This window comes from Lytechinus variegatus, chromosome 1, assembly GCF_018143015.1.
Source record: "Lytechinus variegatus isolate NC3 chromosome 1, Lvar_3.0, whole genome shotgun sequence".
NCBI lineage: Eukaryota > Metazoa > Echinodermata > Echinoidea > Temnopleuroida > Toxopneustidae > Lytechinus > Lytechinus variegatus.
Genome location: NC_054740.1, coordinates 81,198,570 through 81,214,625, shown reverse-complemented (window position 1 = coordinate 81,214,625; position 16,056 = coordinate 81,198,570). Strand labels below are relative to the sequence as shown.

The 16,056-nt window shown below is 37.2% G+C and overlaps 1 protein-coding gene across 1 annotated transcript in view; it reads right to left on the bottom strand.

Annotated features, from left to right (window-relative positions):
- Positions 1–16,056, bottom strand: part of LOC121424862 (oxytocin receptor-like) — a 61,173-nt gene that overhangs the window by 8,115 nt on the left and 37,002 nt on the right. The window lies entirely within an intron of this gene.

Below are 16,056 nucleotides of genomic sequence, written 5' to 3'. Positions count from 1 at the left end.
GTCATCACCACAATTATTGCTCTGCCGGCCGATATAACGCTCGTGTCTGTGTATAACAGACAGGTCAGGAGTGTCATCATATGGGACCGGGAAAGCGTGACTTTCCATTGCTTCAGGCGTGGTGTACTGGCCACGGTGATGTGGACAATTGCGAGGGATCACCCACAAAAAGTACACAAGGAGAACGTGACGGGGGCTTCGTGATAACTAGTTTTATAATTTGAGGATGGGAATGTATGGTCACTGAAATGAGAGGGAGAAGAGGTGGACAGGTAAAAAGAGAGAAGAAAGGAGGAGTGAAATAGTGTTTAATATCGAAAGAGGATAATACACAGATATACCAGGCTTGAGTAAGTATAGCGGGAATTATTTATCCGAGGTTGGATTGGCATTTCTATTTTTTTCCAAGGGGCAAAGCCCCGAGGGAAAAATAAGTGATTTTGTAAGTACAAAAGAGGAAGAATAATTCCCTCTATACCTTCGAAATAAAGTCGTTCTTAAAGTTGCTATTAACTTACGAGCAGCTTTATGAAACGGCCCCCTGGTATATTTGTTTTGTGTCCTACTTTATAATAAGTTAGATCAATATATTTTTATAACCTAGTTCTTGCACTCGTAGTTCATCCCTTTGTTAATCTGGGGAGTGTTTCATGAAAGGACTTGTCGGACGTTTTATCCGACAAGTCCTGTTTTATCCGACAGTTACTATGGTAACAGTGACTCTCAGCCAATCATTATCAAGGAAAGTTGTCAGATCTGACAGTTTGTCGGACGAAAATGTTGATGAAACGCTCCCCAGAAGCAAACCAGCTGAGCTGATTGACCTACTTTTCCTGAAGCCAAGCGCTCAGCGCGCGCGCGGAACGCGTATCAGTGCTTGCGCCATCATGACCTGTGACGTCAATGATGGAATAGTCGACTATTCCAACATTGACGTCATGGAATAGCCATTTTTCTTCGGTGGGCGTTTCATTTTCGACATCATCGCATAATATTGAGAATATGTTTGGTCACATGATGCTATTTAAACAAATCAGCGTACAGGATTTAATTTATGTAGGACATAAAGACAGTTATAAGCGTGAAGGAGAAAAGTGAGGAAATGGAGATAGGAAGGGGAGAGCGTGTGTAGGGTGTGCGCATGTGCGTGTGAGAGGAGGAGGACGGGGAATGAGAGCGTGATTTCTAAATATGCTTAAAATAAAAACAAGATTAGTCAATAAGTACAATCATACTCTAAAGAAATAACTATTGATAATAATAATAATAATATGTCCATTTATAAAGCGCAGTTACTATGTGCATATACTCAACTGCGCTTTGATACATATCATACCCCGGCTATAGCTAAGCAGCCATATTAATAGGCGCTAAAGCGTTCCAGGAATAAATCCTACCGGGTACCTATTCACCTCACCTGGGTCGAGTGCAGCACAATGTGGATAAATTTCTTGAAGGAAATTACGCCATGGCTGGGATTCGAACCCACGACCCTCTGTTTCAAAGTCCGGAGACTAATCCACTGGGCCACAACGCTCCACGATACAGATTGAGGAGACCTTCTTTGAATGGATTGAATAGAAAATGCGTGGAATAAAGTTTGTAAACTATAAAAGAAAAATACAAACCGAACAGGATTAGTCATTAAAACAAAAATCCTCATATTGACGTCAAAGACATAACAAAAGGGGCTCGTTGAAAAGATAAAATTCTTGATTTATGAGAAAGAGATTTCGCTCCCGAGTATCATGATTCACAATATATGCATGTGAATGCATGTGATCTTGAATAATGACAGATATGATGAAGTCAACATGAAGACCAGGGGAATGAAACACAGGGGAAGGCATTTGAACCCCCCCCGCTCCTATGAATATTTAAGACGTGAAAAAGAGGAGAAATTGAAAAAAAGGGGGAAGGAAAGTGTAGAGAGGATAAAAGGCATAATAAATAGTTGTTGAACGTCTAACACGATATTATCCGGTTAATTAATTATGAAATTCTTTCAGGTTTTCTACCTCTCCCCCACTCGGGCAATTGTCGCCTGAGCAAAATGTTATGGACCCCTTCCCCTTATCTGCCCCCCCCACGCCGCCCCTTATGAATACACTACATGAATCTGTCAGGTAGTCATTCGTCTACGGTAGATATGAACTCCCCAAATCGATGGCAAAGCATTTTCATCCACCAAATAAATCTGTTATACAGATGATAATTCTTTTCGCTTATTCCAATTAATTAATTTGGTCTATCTCTTACCCAACCCTTTTGTTCCTTATCTCTCTCTCTTTCTTTTAATTGTTAATTGCTCTTGATTTCAAGTTGTAGAATTTAATTCAATCAATCATAATGTGAGATTATAGTCATTTCACTAATTAAATGTGTGCAAGCCATTTTTAGGGCTTTCATTTATATATTTTCTAATTTTAAATCATATCAATTATGTTTTTCCATTTAATACTTCAAAATCCCTTCAAACATGTTTTTTATTTGTATATAAAGATTCATGAGTGGTCATTTTAGTGGATTATGTACGAACTGTTAATGAAATTTTTACCACAGCTGGCGCTTACCTTCATCAGATGTATTTATTCATTAAGATGATACAAAAATCATCAATCTAACACTTTCATTTATAAAAGAGGGAGTAATATTTATGTTCGTAGAGTTGTTGAATTCGAACGGATTCTATTGAACCCCACCCCCGTCCCACATTCCATTCAAAATTCGTAATTCTGCATTCAATCTTAGTTAAGAGATTTAAAATGGTGATGTTTAAATCGCTATCTAGAACTCGGCTAATTTCGCTTAACAAGGCTCTTTATCTTTATTTTCTAGTTTTCTACATTCCACTTTCACTGATGTAAACAGAATCCACCGGCTTACCACATAACGGTGGAGCTTTTCTGTATGTGATAGCAGATATTTAGGGTAGAAAACATCGCTAAATCCTTGGGGGATGGTAGCGCGTCAAAAAAGAGAAAACGAATCAAATCTTAGGATCTGAATATTTGGAGGATTTCAAGAGAAATATGTTTCCTCCAATGTCATTTTTTTTATGGTTAAATATCCACGCAGGTGTACAAACATGGGATCATCGGTTGTCAATCACCGGGCCGACATGGGGTACTTGAAAGGGTAAACACGCACCGTTTTCGATTTCTAATTCGCACTGGGAGTGAGAGCTTTCAACAGAGAAGGCGAGCGCACAGGAATGAAATCATCGATTCATGCGTCCTCTTTGCTTATATTTCAATGGCCAATTTAAAACGTCCGAGCTGGTGTAAACCATTCCTCAAAAACAAATTTCGCTAAAATAATTGCTAAAAATGAGCAGATTAATTGCATCCACGGGGCCAAGAAACCCGGTATAAACCCGGTATCAAATCGTTGGGTTTATAGAAGATAAACCCATAATCAAAATTATGCAAATTTGTATAACAAAGCTGAAACTGAAGAGATATTTTATTCGTAAATATGAAATATATTATTTATGGAAGTAGTAATTAAACAGTATTATGGAGTTTCATATTCAACTCAGAAATCATAATCTCCATGGTATTGGATGTTCACATAACTCTAAATCCTGAGATTCGGGGTTGAAATCATTAAAATGAAGAAGGTATTTGGGCGAAGAATACACAACTAACATTAAACTAGTCATATTTTGCGAATATTACGACTTGCTTTAAATTTATGGGGAAATCGTATTTAAAATCATCGGATCCGAGGGCTTTTTATTGAGATCTGCTTTTGCGGATACTACGCAATAAGCATTCACAAACACAATTTATTGTTACAAAGTATCAATTTTGGTAAGTTCATTCTGTTCGGGTGCCTATAAAGTATTACCATTATTAAATAGTCAAATCTGGGGCCCGTTGCAGAAAGAGTTGCAATCAATCGCAACTCTGAAAATCACGCGCAACTTGATTTTCAACCAATCAACAGCGCGCATTTGGGACTTGCGATTGATTTTTTGACTTGCGTTTAAACGCAACTCTTTCAGCAACGGACCCCAGACCATTAATCTTTTTAAAAGTAACAGGCCTTGGAGTACGGATGTGGAAACTTGGGGGACCTTGGACTTTCCAAACTTTACCACTAAAAACAAAAAAATAGTGAAGTAAAAAAAAGGAGGAAAGGGTGGAATGTGATGTGTATCGGCGATACGAATGTAAAGGCTATATCTTTCATCAGCTTCGCTCAGGATAGACAGAATCGGAAAAGTCAGTTTGCTTCATCACTTTTATCACCTGCAATTAATAGCCGACTATAATCATCATCATGATCAATGTTGATTGTTATACAAGATCTTTAAGGTATTATACTTGTTGTTTCGTCTTGGGAATGCTCCAATCCATTCAAAGCTAGCATGTTTCTGTACTACACCCACGCAATCTTGGTCATGTTCTTTTTCAACAAGGGAGATATATCAATATCTCGTCCATGATGAGCTAAATGAAAGTGGACAGATATTAGATAGCCTCGGAAATCAAAGATAATAAATTTCACTTTCCATTCCTTCCTTCCGACGTTAAATTAACTCTGACAAGCAACAATATTATTGGTCTTTGTTTCCGGGTAAGTAATCCGGTTTTGAACGCTTCATCAAAGCGTTGCACTTTGAATAGCAGTTGCAATTGGAAAAAGAATTTCGAGAGAAAGACTTTAAACTTAAATTAGATTGCTGCCATGGCATCATTGATAAAGACTGGTGTTTTCTGATACAATTCCTATAAGTGAAACGTAATGAAATGGTGAAACTTAGCCAAGAACAGTATATAAGTACGCTAAAATCGCCAACGCATGCATTACAGAGGAAGACAGTATGCAAAAACTTTAAAATGATAGACTTCATACTTTTTTCTGTTTCATAAGATGCTAAGAATATTGCCATTCGACAGGAAAATCTTGTGAAGTGATCCAGGGAATTCACCAGACAAGGTTTGATACATTTGTCACGAAGAGACTTAGAATAACGTATCGACAACCCGAAAACATGAACGAATGTGCTACAGATCCATTATAACTAACATGCAGTATTATTGAAACTCGATTTTACTTTAGTCGTCGGCATTGTAGGAATGCAAATTTTTGAAATATCATCCCAGTGGACCGGGTGTAGTGAGGCTAAAATTTCAAGGGGATTCAATCATACATGTAGGCTCGGTATTGTCTTCTGTTTAAAAAAAATCGCAAATTGTATTGTATAACAGGTAAATTAGGTTTGGTGAATACCTTGTTATGAAAAGCCAAATAATAGACTTATAAGACGATGAAGATTTTAATGTTAATACAAAGCGGCAAATTAAAACAAATCTATATCGACAGTGTTCCATAATGACCGCCCACCTCATTTTTAATATGTAGGCCTGTTGAACATGGCCTTCGTTTTTTTTTTTAAGTTGACGTGCACAGGATAAAAAAGGTGAAAAGGATTCTCAACTGCTCAAAGAGTAACTTACATTAACAAAAAAAAAATGACAGGTGTGACTTTTTGTTTCTAACGAGTTGCATCAATTTTTATGGAGCAATATACTTTCGTTCCTGTTCATCACTAACGCACAAGCGGAATCCAATTAGAGCATTTGTGAGGATACACCTGTAACTAGCGAAATTATATAGTGTTATCAATTAAATTCGTGCCAATGAGGTTCCAGGCGATTTGTAGACATCGCTTGCAATAACGGAAGACAAAACGCATCTCCAAAATGATCATGAATAAGAGATAAATAGTTGAATGCGATTTCTAACCGGCGATATGACTAAATTTTCATACTCAACAAATTTTCCTCTCGCATTATATCGCTCATGAATGTTTGGAGGGGGAGGGGCTCTGTCTTATCTGCATTAAGCCACATGATGTCAACCGAGTGATATATGCATTTGCCTTTCTATTGATACTCAGTTATCGAATGTTTGGGTTTGTAATTAATTTGTATGCATTTTTTGTGTTAGTGATCACATTATTTATTCATAATGCTTTAAATCAATTATTCAAATCCATCTGTTAGACCAATACGTACTTGAAATCGTATGAACCCAAAGTAATTGATGGAGTATCGTATCACAATACAAAGGTCTATAAATGTTTTGGGGTATTCGACTCTTATATTTTGTTTGGCGGGGTGCGTGAAATATCACCAATTGATAGGCTTACGTATATAAAAACATGGGATATTAGATTAGGAATAAGATAATCATCACTAACATAATTATGCTCTATTATTGTAATATCCCCTTACACTACCGGCTTGAATTTTATCTAATATATTTACTTTATTCTGCATAAAAATATAATATCAAAACAAAATATAACGGACATTTTGAAAATAAATCAGAAATATATATTATTGAACATAAAATCACTTGCAGGATATTGATTTTGTTTGGCGGGGGGGGGGGGGGTGAAGTATCACTAATTGATAAGCTTATTATATTAAGGATGGGGTTTTAGATTAGGAATAAAACATCATCAATAACATAGTTATGTTTAATTATTTTAATATTCCCCTTACAATACCAGCATGAATTTGATCTGATTTTATTAATGTTTCTTCTGCATAAAAATACTATATTAAAACATAAATGTAACGGACATTTTGAGAATAAAAATCTGAAATATATATCATTGAACATAAAATTGCTTGCAGGAAATGTATTGTACTTGTAAGCAAAAATGCTTTAAAATGTGATAAACCGAAACATATATCAATTATATAATCATGTTGAATGAGCAGAATGGTTGACTACAAGTTGTTAAAACATCAACTTAGAGAAAAAAAAAACAAGCAAACAATTGATATAAACACCATGAAAAATCGACGAGAATGGTAACAAGTGGATCGCCTCTGGCGGTCTCACCTGCATTGCACTATTCAATATAGCAGAAGTGCTGATTATGAAAACTACTATAAAAACAGTTATTCACCAAAACACCATTCATATAATGATACAATACTACGTTCATTGACAATAAATGACATTTGACCTTGATCATGCGACCTTAGACTTGTCAGTGATAATTGATTACCCCTGTATCCACATTTTATATAAGCTATATCTATAAACTTTTCAAGTTATGACAGTAATCTAATAATTACCTCCAAAATGGCAAAAGTTCAATGACCTTAAATGACCTTTGACTTTGGTCATGTGACCTGAAACTCGCACAGGATGTTTAATGATACTTAATTACTCTGATGTCCAAGTTTTATGAATCAGATCTATAAACTTCGAACGTTATGACAGCAGTCTAAAATGGCCAAAGTTCAATGACCTTGAATGACCTTTGACTTCCGTCATGTGAACTGAAACTCGCACAGGATGTTCAATGATACTTGATTAACTCTTATGTCTAAGTTTCATGAATCAGATCCATAAACTTTCAAAGTTATGACGGTAATTCAACAAATACCCCCAACTTGGCCAAAGCTCATTGACCCTAAATGACCTTTGACCTTGGTCATGTGACTTGAAACTTAGGCAGGATGTTGTTTAGTAATATTTGATTACCTTATTGCCAAGTTTCATGACCTAGATCTATTTACTTTCTAAGTTTTGCTGTCATTCCAAAACTTAAGATTTGGTGTTAACACCGCCGTCGGAATAGCGGCGCCTATAGTCTCATTCTGCTTCGCCGGTGAGACAAACATGATGATGACGATTATTAAAAATATACTTTATCATTCTCGGCGAACAAAATGAAATAAAAAAATAATGTGCGATTATGACGTGGCCTTATTAACAGAGATGAACGCTTTTCGGATTATGGTGGCACAATGACATAAATATAAAACATGAATATGAGCAATACATCTGATTAGAGACTCACGGTTACACGGGCCTAATTACATTTGAGTAAAAGATGTTAGTGTCATCTGCAAATAATACAAACGAGTCATTGACAGGTATCGGACTTAATATCGATTCTTGTGAGTCATTGCATCAGATTTGTAGAAAAGGTGAAGAGACATCATTATAGACCACGTATTGTTATCCGTTTAATGTTAAATAACTTTTTAACTAGGAAAGAGGAACACTACAAATTCCATATGAGTAAAGTTTGTGAAGTAGAATTTGGTGGTCTAGCGTATCTAAAGTCTTCGATAAATACATGAATAGACTTGCTACATGTTCTTTATTTGGTATGACATCTGTTGATTTATGAACATGATTATAATACAGCGAGGTCGATTGAATGAGTTTTTCTGAAATCATATTGATTTGAATTTAACAAATTGAATATATCGAAAACTTGAAAGAATTAAATACCATATTGGCTTTCGACAACTTAGATACCGAAACTGGCATACAGAGGAGAGGGACCATTGGGGTCATGCTCCCCCCCCCCCTCAGAATAAATAAATTAAAATGAATGAAATAAAGTAAAAGTTCAAAGAACGAGAAAACAAGATAAAGAACGAAAGGGAAAAGGAAAAATTGCATTTAATATTAGTTTCTGAAAATTATGCCAAAATCTATTTAACAAATAGATTTTGGTATAAAAAAAATTATTACGCCACTGAATAGCAACGACACTTCTCTGCGATAAGAGCCCATCAACTATTACATTGAAAAAAAATACATAGAAGAAAATGGGGGGGGGGTACTGCAGTTGTTATAAAAACTTTGTCTGCCCCTCGAACTTCAACTACAGCCTACATCTTCATCCAAGTAGGCTGAAAAAAAATCCGCTTTATATTATCGGCAACGCATGATAAAGCTATTTGTCTCGCAAATATCACATAACCATACCGGCTAGGCGATTTATTTTAATCGGACTTTACTTGCTATTCCTAGACACACCAGTCACTGTCAATAGTTATCTATAGGGAACTTAGCAATGGCCGATAGCATGAAGAAAAAAGGGTTTTCCCTTTTCGCAAAAAAAAATCCCTGCAAAGATGAATACTTGTTTTCTATAAGATTTTTACATTTGCCATTCCAAGGATCTGTGATATTGAGCTTAAGAGCGCCCTAAGCATAGATTTCGCGTCTGAGTAGGACTAGGTAAAGGGGGATATCATGTTTCAACTTCCATCTGACCGAAGCCACCGTATTAAGCTTTGAGAGTGAGTGACGTCCAACCGGCTTTCTAAATTCCCATCGGTTCAATAATGTTTTACCCCTGGTAATGAGTTTAAGGTAACTACTTTCATTCAAATTCGGAGAGTTTATCACGTTGTTTTATTGAGATTATGCAATAATGCACCAAAAAAATACGTAACGAAGGTATACGTGGGAATTTACGCGCTAGGTATATTCAATGCCCGAAGTGACGCAGTTGACGACTGGATTGCACTGTTTAAGCAACTATCGAGTATTGTCTAATATTGATGCTCGAATATACCAACGTTTACCATTAGTTTTAATGGTCCCTCCTTCTTAGCTCGTCCTCAGTCATATATATACATTATACTAGTCATCATGTCATTCAGGCATTAGAGAAAGCATAAGTAAAAGAGATTGGGGGAAGAGGAAGAGAGAGAGAGAGAGGGAGGGGACTGCGTGGAATTAAGAGATAGAACTAGGCAGACAAGAGATAGAAACACAAAAAAAAATTGATTTAAAAAAATCAAAATGGAGAAAAACGCAGAAGAGTGGGAGATTTGGACAATGTAACTCTATAATCTGCCTACAATACAATTGAGACTGGAGATGACGTCACCTGCAGTTCGCTTTTCCTCATTCATATTTCCTGGCGCCACCCCCTAGAGGGGGAGAGGGAAATGGAGACGTTTCAGGTGGGGGGCAATCCCCTATAAAAAAAAATCCTGAAGGAATAAAATATAAAACAGGGGAAAAAAGGTGAAACAAGGGAAGGAAGAAAAAGTCAATAGAAAGAAAATTACAGAACGAAAGAAGAAGAAAAAGAGGGAATGAATGAAAAAAAATAATAAAAAAGTCTAAGAAACTAAGACAAAAAGAAGAGTGAGAGAGGGAAAGAGAGAGAGAGATGTAATGAAATAGAACGTGGAGAACGGGAAGGGGAGAGACTACTGGAAAAAATCGAGGGTAACCGTCTCTAAATCTTAGTATCGGGCGTTCATTCAACCCCTCTTACTCCCTTACTGAATTATGATTTGCCACCGACATTCTTTAGTATCAGCCAAAATCATTGATCGTCCATTCTCATTTTCGTAGCCCCAAGCGTAGATGGGAAACATCTTCCAAGACTATACAGCGAGGGGAAGCCGTCACCCACAAATCCCAATAGATGAGCAACAGCATGAGCATCAACAAATGAATACAGACGCCCGGGAAAAAAAGAAACGGTAGGAAATCGAAATTCTGGCATTCCTGATTTTGTTCTCAACAGCTTTTATCCCCATACACCCCTTCCAGACATCTCTAGTTTATCCATTTCAATAGTCATCCTCGATAATTTTGAAAAAGTGACAAGAAGGTATGCTTTTAGTATAGCAAGAAGGTGGAAAGGGTATTGAACTTGCATAATTTGTCCTTTATGTCTCGTTTTTAAATACGTGTTATACATTACTTGTATAAGTATGATAAAAGTTTCGTCGGTGTGTTTGTACGTTGTTTGGATTTGGTTGTAGTTCAACCCTTTTCGCATTTTCGAATACTAGTAAAAGAAACTGTCCCCGGTCAGACCATGATTAAATCAGAACCATGTGATATCGATTATTTTCCAGTTTACAAACCACCGGGCCACGGAGAACTCGACCATTTATCTTTACTCCGGCATTAATATATTATATATACATATATTGTCTTTATTTGTTTGTATATCAGTGGCGTACAGATGAGGGTAGGGCGCCTCCCAAAAAAAAAATCACTACAAAAAAGAAAAAAAAGAAAGAAAGAAAGGTGAAATATGATAAAATTATGATACTATTTTCTGAATATTATGTCAAAATCAAGCATAAACTTAGAATTTTGTAATTAAAAGCAATGTCGAAATTTCAGCTCGCTCGCTTTGTCGGCAGCGTTATGAAGATTTTTCCCGATATACCACACCTTGCCCCCTCAAATTGTTTGCTCATTACTCCTCCGATATGAATATAAAGGATGTAGAAATATTCAAAAGTAAAGCCTAGTATAATAATGTCTTTATCGCCGAGAACTTCGTAATTGCAAGTTTGAAATAAAAACCACTGCCAGTATTGTCATAAGCTTCTCTCTATTCAATCCTCCTTTCCTTCAATTAGCACAAAATCATAGCCGTTTTGCGAAACGAGGAAAACTGAATATTTCATTATTTTTTTCTTCACTTGAAAGTCCATTACTGAAATTCGATATCGCTTAATTCCTGTTTAATGGTGTAATTGAATTCAAAAGATATAGGGCTGAAAACGGAGTTTGCCATAGAATTGCACGGTCGGGCAAATATCACGGCGCATTTCAAAATATGCGTTTATAGTATGTACACATACTTCGGGGTCTTACGAATAAATCGTGAGCGAAAATGACACCCTTTCTCCTATTCAAATTCAGTGCAAATGACACTCTACCAATATTGATAATATATATGAAATATGTGTCAGGATCGGCGAAATATGTTTGTGATTTGGGAGGGGAATATCTAATTGAAAAACGCCGATTTTTCTGTGTGTCTTATTTCAGTTTCATTTAAAAAGAAAGTTAGAAGGAGCCAATTCTCAATGAATTCATTTCAAATCAATGAAAGCATATTTGCCACCTTAATGGATAACACATTACCAATGATGAAATTTCAAAAGTAAATGAGACCTAAGGCAAATAATGTGCGAATACATTTTCAAAATGGCATCTTGTCGTGTAGAATTCGCCCAAATGTGTGTTAAATAAACAGCGATTGTGTTTTTTAATTAATGTAATTAAAGGCCTAATTGAATCTGAATTACTCGTTGAGTTTAAATGTATTGCGACGTATATGGACAAAGTATCACAATTGAAAAAAATATATACAGGGTAGTCACGGGAGGGGGGCAGGGAGCGGCCACACTCGATAATTTTTCCTAGTAATGACAAAAATAGCAAGAGATGGAAAAAATATATAATAGAAAGATTAAATGAGAACAAAGTTTGAAATTTAATATTTATTTTATGAGTAATTTGGAGGGAGAGATTACAGGAGATCCCGCCCGCGCATGCGCAGTCATCATTCAAAGCATCAAATATGACTCCTGATAAAACAGCAAGAAAGATTAAACTAAGATGAGAACAAGTTAGAGTTAATTTTGCCCTTGAGTAATGGGAGGGAGTGGGGGGCCTGTAATCTCTCCCTCCAAATTACTCATAAAATAAATATTAAATTTCAAACTTTGTTCTCATTTAATCTTTCTATTTTATTTCGTAATTCTCCTGGAGAAATTACAGGAGATTTCAAAGCTCAGGAGGCATATTTGATACCAAAATTACACCAAGTCACAACCCTGGTGTGAACACAACATAACCTCTACAACCGAGTATGAGGCATTGCCTAACAAGGAGGCTGAGAAGTCACTTTTCTGATCCAAAGCGTATGATAGAGTTGTTAAAAGTTTTCTCATTAGTCCATCCAGCCTGTCTGAGATAATAGCAGCGATGGGAACTTCTGACCTCTCAGCTTCTGACACCGACGCAGCCCTCGTGGATTGCGCCTTATAGAAATCAGTGTCTACCCCAGCTGCAGCTAGATTTACTCGTATCCAAAGGAAATGGTTTGATATAAATTAACTTATCCTCACATGAGGCTTCTGATAGCTGATAAAAAGGAACTTTTTATGATCCACTCAGACGTTCTGTTCTTCGAATATAATGTTTTAGATAATCAAGAACACACAGTCGCTTATCTAGAGGATAAGCTTCCAATGTCAATATCTTCATATGCCCTGGTCTGTCTTGTTTAGTAGTTGACCAAAGCAAAACGTAGCTCCACTACTAGTATCTTTAAGAGTCATATGCTCAATGTTTAACTGATGAAGCGACTGCACCCGCTGCGCTGAGGTTAGTGCTAAGAGGGTGACAATTTTCAGGCTCAAGAGCCTGAGACTAAGGGTTCTCTCAGGTGCTAGCTTCCTTAAATGGTTCAACACTAATTTAACGTCCCAGATATGTTAATGTACCTGGGTGTGGGTGGTCGAAGTTGAAAGGTTCCTTTCATAAAGTGGTGCACTAATGAATGAGTTCCCACTGTAAAAGGACCATCTAAAACTAAAAATTTAGACAAGGTACTTCTGTAGTGTTCAAGGTACTATAACCAGCTCCGTGTTCACATAAACTTGTAAGGAACTCCAATGTCTTGATTGAACATAACTGCAACCTTTGTCTAAATAAAGTTTTTCAATTTGCTTATGTAGCAGCGCATAGGGACATGCTATGCTATATGCGCTTTACAAGAATAGAGCATTATTATTATTATTATTGATTTTAGTAGAGTCTCTCCGTGAAGACCTTATGATCTCCGTGGTCTTTTATTCAATCTCTTGAAACGTTTCTGGAGATCCTGAAACATAATAGATCAATGTGATCTCAAAAGGGGTGAAATTTGAGAAGGGTAAAGTTAGTAACCCTTTCCTCTTGAATTCTACAGGTTTCCCTATAATTTGGAGCAAGGAAAACCGAAATTGTGAGGGCCAATATGGGACAACTAGTAAGCCCGTATATCCTTGTCATTCAGAAATTTCTGCAAGCAACTTGGCATGAGACAAAATACGTGGGAAGACATAAAAATTCAACTTGGCCCAGTTTAGAAAAAAAATGTATCAACCAAGAATGCACTAGGATCGGGTTGCCAAGAGACATACCTAGGCAATTGATTATTTAGTCGAGATGCAGATAAGTCAATATCTGGTGAGCCAAAGTAAGGAGTATATTGGTTAAAAGCTTGTTTATCCAGTGTCCACTCTGTCCTATCATTGAATTTACGAGACAGCTTGTCAGCTACTACATTTAGCTTGCCTGGAATATAAGAAATAGACAGCCAAATATTTCTCTCTAAACACCATTTACAGATTGCATTTGCAATTTCATTACAACTACATGATCTATGCGTAGTATAGGATATGGTATTTTTCATAGATGTACAAAAGGACTTTAGTCCGAAAAAGGCTGCCAGTAATTCAAGATAATCAATCTCACTATCCTGAGCTTTGACAAGCTCCTCGGCATTCCATCGCCCACCTTTACTAGAATTTAGCTCTATACATGTAGTTTCCCATCCCGAACCGCTTGCATCGGAGTACAACTCCAGGTCCGGTTCTTTACTCTCAAAGACGAGTATACAATGTGCAGGTTTGCTATCCACCATTCAAGATCGTACCGAGCTGCCTGCGAGAGTTGAATGAGTCTATCAAAATGACCTTTGTTAATTTTCAGTGCTACAATTTTGTCAAATTCCAAAGCCCGATAGAAAAGAGGGCCATATTGGACAGCAGGGAATGATGCTACAATTTTCCCAATTGTTCTGGAGACTGCTCTAATACTAGGCAAGTTAGTTTGGAGGAGGCCTATAAGCAACACTTTTTAACTTCATTTACCTTGTCAGAAGGGAGTGTAATGGACATATTCACTGAATTAAGGGCCAATCCAAGGAAAGTAATTTCCTGTAATGGTTTGAGTACCGACTTATCAGGGTGAATAAACCTAAAGCTCTGATAAAAGGCCAACCGTGGCATCAATTGCCTTCTGTACTTGGGCCTTATTGTTACCAATAATGATGGTGTTGTCATGATAACCCACTAAGATGTGGTTTGCTTGGTGCAGTGTCAGTGTGGCAAACACTGGTTTCAAAATTTTGGTAAAGAGCCGTGGTGCAGTACTCAAACCATTTGGTAAACATGTAAATTGAACAAGCGTGTCTTGCCAAATAAATCTTAAGTACTTTCTATCTGAAGGGTGAACTGGGACCGAAAAGTAAGCATCCCGGAGGTCCACTGAGGCAAGAAAACAGATTTTCTGACATTGTGTTGCTGTATGTATGCTATCCATCTTAAAATGCTGACAGCCATACTTTTTCAGGTCAGAAAGATCCAGAATAACTCTTAATTAACCCAGTATTTTTCTTGGGCCGAATAAAAATGTTGGACACGAACTCTCCATTCTCATGGGAGCATTGTTCAATCACCTTTTCCTCAAGTAAGTGTATAATTTCTTGATTTGAATTACTTCAACTGTTCTGATATGAAAACAGTGTGGGGGTGGTGAACGGTATGGTTTAATAGATAATTTTTCAAACTCTAATTTATACCCTTCAACAGCTGATAAGATGACATGATCAGAAGTAATATTTTCCAATTGTTTACAAAATGCCTCATTCGGCCACCAATAGGAAACTTTGAATAATCATTGAGTTAACTCGTCTCTTCAGTAGAAGTAGTTACTTTGTTTTCTTCCAAGATGCACCCTGCTTTGGGGGAAAGGGGCTGTTGAGAGGCATTCTGCTCTGCGAGCCTGGGTTCTGCCACTGGTCATGACGGCCTTGTTCTTGTGTCGTTTCCACTGGGGATGCCCTAAAAAAGGACCCTCTGGTTGCCTGACCACAAATCATGTTGGGCTGATTGAGCCCATCCAGATTCACGAGTACTGGTTTTATTCCTAGCATATGGGTGATATGTGTGAGACTTGAATTGCTTGTCCTTCAATTGGCCTCTCATCATCCCTGCAGCTGCACACTCAGGTCTTTCACTTGCTTAGCAAGATCATCTCCAAATAAGAACTTGCCCACTTGGGAAGATTTGCACAATGTTGTAAATTTCATATTCATATCAGGTCTGATAAGACATTTCCTTGTGCAATTTAGCTCAAAATTGATATTGCTGAGCAAAGCGAGGCAATCACGTTGAGCTTCAGAAATATTCTCTGGGTCTAAAGATTGCATGAATGCTGTCAAACCTCTGGTTAGTGAACGTTGAATTTTTTGTAGTTGCAGGTTTCTTTGTCTAGTTAGGCCTACTTGTTTTAGTTTGTCCCAAATGGGAGCATTAACTCTTGGCATATCGACCAAGGTTATCAATTGCCGTGCCCCATCTCTCGGGGCTGGGCAAACTTAGCGGCTAATGCCGGTATGCCTGGGCCTTAATTGGCCCACATCACATTCACCTTCCCCACTCTCGAAATCTGGAGCTT